Here is a 6,000-nt window from a genome sequence, read left to right as displayed (position 1 = left end):
TAATTAAGCATCACACAGCTGCTTGCTCACTCCCCTACCAGCAGCATCAGGGAGAGAATTGGAAGAACAGGAGTGAGAAAGTTTAGGAGTTGAGATAAAGACAATTTAAGACAAAGCAAACAAAGCAAAACAAGGAATTAATTCTACACTCTCCATGGGCAGGCAGGTGTTCAGTGATCCCCAGGAAAGCAGGGCTCCCTCACACATAATGGTCACTTGGGAAGATAAAAACCATCCCACCCACTATGCCCCCTCTATTATTCTTTATTCCCCCCCCTTACTTTATACACTGAGCATGACATCATATGCTCTGAAATCCTTTGGTCAGTTAGGATCAGCTGTCCTGGCTGTGTCACCTCCCAGTTTTCCCACTCCTCTCACCAGCAAGGCACTGTGAGAAGCAGAAAAGGCCTTGGCTCTGTGCAAACCCTTCTCAGCAACAACAAGAACACCTCCATATTACAAAGCCTGTTTCCAATACAAATCCAAATAGTCCTGTGCTAGTTACCATGAAGAAAATTTGCCCCAGGCAAACACAGCACATTCCACCCCTTGTTTCAGATCATTGGCATCATAGTCAGGTGATAAAATACCCAACACAACTTAAGTAACCATGACTTCCCTGCCCATCCTTCAAAGCAATAAGCAGATGAGGTGTCTGAGTGACCAGAGCAAAAGACAAGAGGCCATGAACTTCCAATCCTTCACACAAGGGGCATGAAACCTGGTCTGAAAGCACATAAGAAGGGTGTGTAGGGAGCCAAACAGAGCCCCCATCATCTCACTGGAACCCTCTGCTGTGAAGAGGCTTCAGTCCCAGCAGTAAAAGCTTCTGGTGGTGGGAATGTGGGCCAGAGAGTCTCATCAATGGTCAGAGTAGTTTTCTTAACAAGGTCTACACCAAAAGGTTCTTTGTGTTCATTTAGTCGACAACTTTGGGCTCCATCACAGTGGCCACTCAGCACAGGAGAATGGTGTGTTGCACTATGTTATTGGGCACCAAACCCATCTCAGACCAGGTCACTCTGGCTCTTTCAGTGGTTGTTTTGATGCTTTTCCTCCACTGGTCCTCCTGGCTCCTGGTACAGATGACCAGAGTAACATGAATAGTCCTCCGTAGCTGCAGGGAACCGCTCCTCATCATCATCTTCACCACAGGTTTCAGGGGCATCCCTGCTTCCTCTCCTCCAGAGTGGTGTTCCACCCATGGGAAACAGCTCCCCACAAACTTCTCCAACAGAGGTCCTTCCCACAGGCTGCAGTTCTTCACAAGTGTGATGATCTTCACAGGATCACAGGATCTTCAGGCATTAACCTGCTCCATCATGGGCTCATCCAGAGTTCACAGTCCCTTTGGCTGGAGTTCACACTTTGAGTCCCAGCCTGTCCAGTTCAGCAGCACAGACACACCAGTGATGCCCTGGCTATCTGCCAGCCCAGGCAGGGCTGTTATCATCACCAGAGCTGTTATCAATATGTGCTCAGGTACAGCAGGGTATCTTGGCCAGCAAATGCAAAAAGGAGCCACTAACGAGGCTCTAATACACAGCCAGGCAAGTGAGCCCCACAGCAGGCACAGGAGCCTGCCAATTAATAGTTAAATGGCAATAATAGCCATTAAATCAATCTATAAACTTTCAGTCAAATCTCTCATCGTCTCTAACCCTTCGAGATGCATATTGAGAATGACAAAAAATCTGTTGTGGTTTAATCCCAGACAGCCACACCTCCCTTCGCCCCCAACAGGATCAGGGAGAGAATCAGAAGAGAACAAGCGAGAAAACTCATAGGTGGAGATAAAGACAGTTGGAAAGGTAAAGCAAAAGCCACACACATAAACAAAGCAAAAAAAATGAATTCATTCAACACTTCCACAGGGAGGCAGGCATTCAGCCACCTTCAGGACAGCAGGGCCCCATCACAGGTAGTGGTGATTTGGGAAGATAAATGCCATCACCCCAAACACCACCCCATTTTATGTAGTGAACATACTACCATGTTGTGTAGAATATCTCTTTGGTCACTTGGGGTCAGATGTCCCAGCTGTGTCTCCTCCCAGCTTCTCATGCCCCCCCAGAACCCCTCAGCAATGTGGCAGTACAAGAAGCAGGGAAGTCTTTGATGCTGTGCAGGTGCTGCTCAGCAATATCCAAAACTTCTCTAGATTGCCAACACTGTGTTCAGCACAACTAAAACTTAGTCCCATACTAGTTACTGTGAAAAAAATTAACTCTCCCCAAGCAAAAATCAGCACAATTCACCAGCTACATGTTCCGAGAGGTGAAGAGTCAAGTATTAACCATCACATTTTGGGCTTTCTGCTTCTCTTTTCTGCTTTTGTTTGCCTGCAAACTTCTCACCCTCCTCTTCTGCTTACTCCCAGCTCCTATTTTTATATTTCCATCACATCTCACCACCAATTTCTCCCTCATCTCTATGCAGAAAGTAGTTTTAGACTAGACTAATGGCAGCTAATGCAGCAGGCCCAGTTGCCTCCAGAGAAAAATTGAAGACACCAGGTTCAACAGGCATTGAAGACACCAGGTTCTCCAGGCATCCAGGAATTCAACCTGTTAAAAATGAAGGAGTCTTTAAAATATTTGTTTTACCTCTTTGGAGAAGATTTTATACAAACCTATAACTACTTGAGACCATCAGCTGTTCATATTTCATCTTTAATGCAATATCTTTCCTCTGACAGCCCTTAAGAACCAGATGCCCTTGACTGGAAATGTCCCATTAAAGCACATCAGTGCCACACTGAACCACACCTTGCTTTTCCAAGCTGATCCCTCTGAGTGCAGGGTCAGACCCTGACTGGGTGTTGAATATGCTCCTCAGCATCAAGCAAAGGCCAATTTTTTTCTTCCTCTGCAATATTTGAGTGCTCTCTCTGAGAGAGTTTATTTTATTTACTCTTTTGTCTATTTCAAGCATTGATTTGAGAGTGGCTTCAAATGGGATAGGGCTGGGGCTTCTGTCAGATTTCTGGGGGGGAATTGCTCTACCAGGCACAAACACAGCCATTCACAGAAAATAACACAAAATCCTAACATTTGACTCTGGTCTCCAAAAGAGTTGGAAGACTGCAACACCCCCCTCTTTTCAGGGCATTGTGAAGTCCAACAGCAAGAATGGAAGCTGGAGAGGAATTTCCCACCCTTTCCTTGGCACATCCAATTTTGCTCCCAGCTGTTGGTTCCTGCTCTTCAGCTCCACCCAAGGAGGTGAATATTGGCTGTAATGACCATGCCAAACTCAGCTGCTTTATTGGTTTGTCAGATACAGGAAGATGTTGACAAGAGCCAAAACGTTGCTTGATTGTTGAGGAAAATGCCTGTGTGAGAGGTTTTAAGAGTTCCTTCCACTCACATGAAAATAATAAATACAGAGGTGATAGTGAGTAACATTTTCATTGAAGGTACTAAATAAAATTTTATTGTAGCATTAATGGTGTATCAAGAACCAGTGACTAAAGTCAAGCTACTTTAAATGAAGAGGTAAGCTTTAACTGTGAGGCTGATTAACTGAGAAACAAATTACCAGGTGGAAAACATTCTCCTTGATGTTCTCAAGACAAGAGCTGGAACCCCAGCAGAACAAATGACATTAGTCAAATAAAGCCAAGCCCACCTTCAAAATATTTGTCAGCACTGACCTGCTTTTCCAGTTCCTTTCAGTGAAAACATGGAAAATACCTTTCCACTTTCAGGTGTTACTCTCCCAAAATATATATATGTTTAAACTCTCAGGGACCATTTCAATCAACTTGATGGGATAAGCAAACATATATTGGAGTATTTGATCTTGCTGTTGTGGAGAAATTTGTGCTTTACAACCAACAGGGTACAAATGACAAAATTTTCACGTGGATCTTCCTGTGTGCAAGAGGCCTGGTCCATAGCCATGGGATCATGGCATGTTTTCCACAGGGAAAACTCACCATAGGAGCACTACAAACTGCATCCTCTTATAGACTTTGGAGGGAGGGTAGTTGATGCAGACTTTTCAAAATAAACCTTGCTCAATACTCTGGTTTAACCCTCACATTTATTCCTCTCTCAGGAACAAACACATTTCTCGACTTCCATTTTGCAGGATTGAAGAAACTAGGATTCCAGTTTTCTTTCTAAAGGTTTTATAATTTCCTTTCCGTTGTAGAAACCCTTTAAATATTGCTTGGTTTATATGAATCCTCCTGAGGTATCTCATACCAGCATGTGCAAAGTTGCAGCCTCACCAGTGCCTCCTCTTTGCCTCAGCACCACCTGCCCCCCACGGGCTGTGTCTCAGCTGGCAGAGCTTCACTTCCCTTTCTCTGTTTCAGGATTGCACCACGTTACACATCCCAGCCTTTCTGTTCTGTTCTGATCCAGGTCTCCTCAGGGATCTGCTGTCCCATCCCCTGACAGCACATGTCCCCACTTGGCCCCCAGTAGAGCACTTCATGCTCTGCCCCGTTGCATCCTCTCAGGATATCAGGGGATAAGATTTGCCACATTCTTACTTCTTAGAAAATTTCAAACATTTTTAAATTCAATTTTCTGCTTTCCTTCAAATCTTTGATTGTTTTCCCTCCAAAATGTGTCCCACAGCTCTAGCTCTGCAACGTACTTAATTCAGATCAGCAAGTCTCTGCTTGTTGCCTCCTTTTCTAATGCAAGTATTACATTTAAGTTGGATTTTGTGGATTCTTTCTCTCCTGCAACCTTTTCTGATTTGACAGATTCTCACAAAATCCTTAGAGAGAGAGATCTGCAGGTTCATATGCCAGTTCTCAACAGGATTTTTGCAAAGGGGTTGTTCTGGACTCCAGCTCCATTGTTTTAATTCCCTTCTGTGTCCATCCATGGATTTATTAACATTTCCATTCAAGCACTTCTTGTCTGCCAAGGAAGATATGATCCCATATTGAAAATAGTGTTCACCAAAAATTAAGGAGATTATTTATATGATATTTATAATATATGTAGATAAATATTAAAGCTACCCATCCCTCATCCCTGCCCCATTTTAAACCAAACTCCCATCTTTACTTTTTCTTCTTCTTTCTTATATAGCCAATGATTTACTTATTACCGTTTCAGCTTCCTATTAATGGTGTAATTCTCTTTTACACTGGAAATTCTCACTAATTTTGTTTTCTGACCTTTAAACTGCAGCTTTCTTTAAGCACACCCTCCTCCCCTTCCCTCTAAGCTCTCTACTTCCTGCTAATACTTTTTTAGTAGTAACAGTTATTTATCTGTTCAGGTTTCACTCGCTATACTTGAGATAGAGGCCCACTATTCTTTTTTTTTTTCTTTTTTTAACATTGAAAATGTCATTTTGATCGAAAACCACTAGGAGGAAGCATTCAACAAGTTTCCCTGTCCAGATGTAGATCCCAGCATTAATTTTATTAAATTCAGATCATTTTGAGATTGAAACTAAGTGGCCTGCTGGATCACAGATCCCCTTGAAAGTGCTGTGGCACATAACCCCTTGAAAACACGTGTAACTATTTACCTTCCAGTCAAACTGGCTTCTCTGCTCCCACTAAAATCAGTTTTGTGACTCGGTCCTCTGAAGAACAGAAACCACCTCTAGATTGCAAGTTAATTTTCCCCTGACTATTCTATTTGTCTTTTAAACATTTTTCTCCCTTCCTCATATTTTCCCACCTGCTTTATTTACTGAGAGTTACGATGCCTCCTCTCAGCTGTTATTTCCAGGCTGAAAACACTAAACTTCTCATATCACAGATTATTATTCATCCTAGCACTGCTTCCCAGCACATGATCTAGTTTTAATTCACAACTGTTGAATTGCAAAGATCTATAGTGAACAGGAGGCAAAAATGTTGCCTTTCTTTCAAGAACAAGTGGAGTTTCATGTAGCTCCATCAATTTGCCCAAGAGCTGAGAAACATTGAACTAAATTATTCACGTGGTTCAGATAGTCTCAATGGTAAAAACAGTTTAGCGTATGCTACAGGTTCTGAAGAAAATATTGCTGAAG

The sequence above is a fragment of the Taeniopygia guttata genome, chromosome 2 (genome assembly GCF_048771995.1).
Source record: "Taeniopygia guttata chromosome 2, bTaeGut7.mat, whole genome shotgun sequence".
Classification (NCBI taxonomy): domain Eukaryota; kingdom Metazoa; phylum Chordata; class Aves; order Passeriformes; family Estrildidae; genus Taeniopygia; species Taeniopygia guttata.
The sequence above is the reverse complement of the archived record's forward strand: the minus strand, read 5'-3'. Positions refer to the sequence as shown.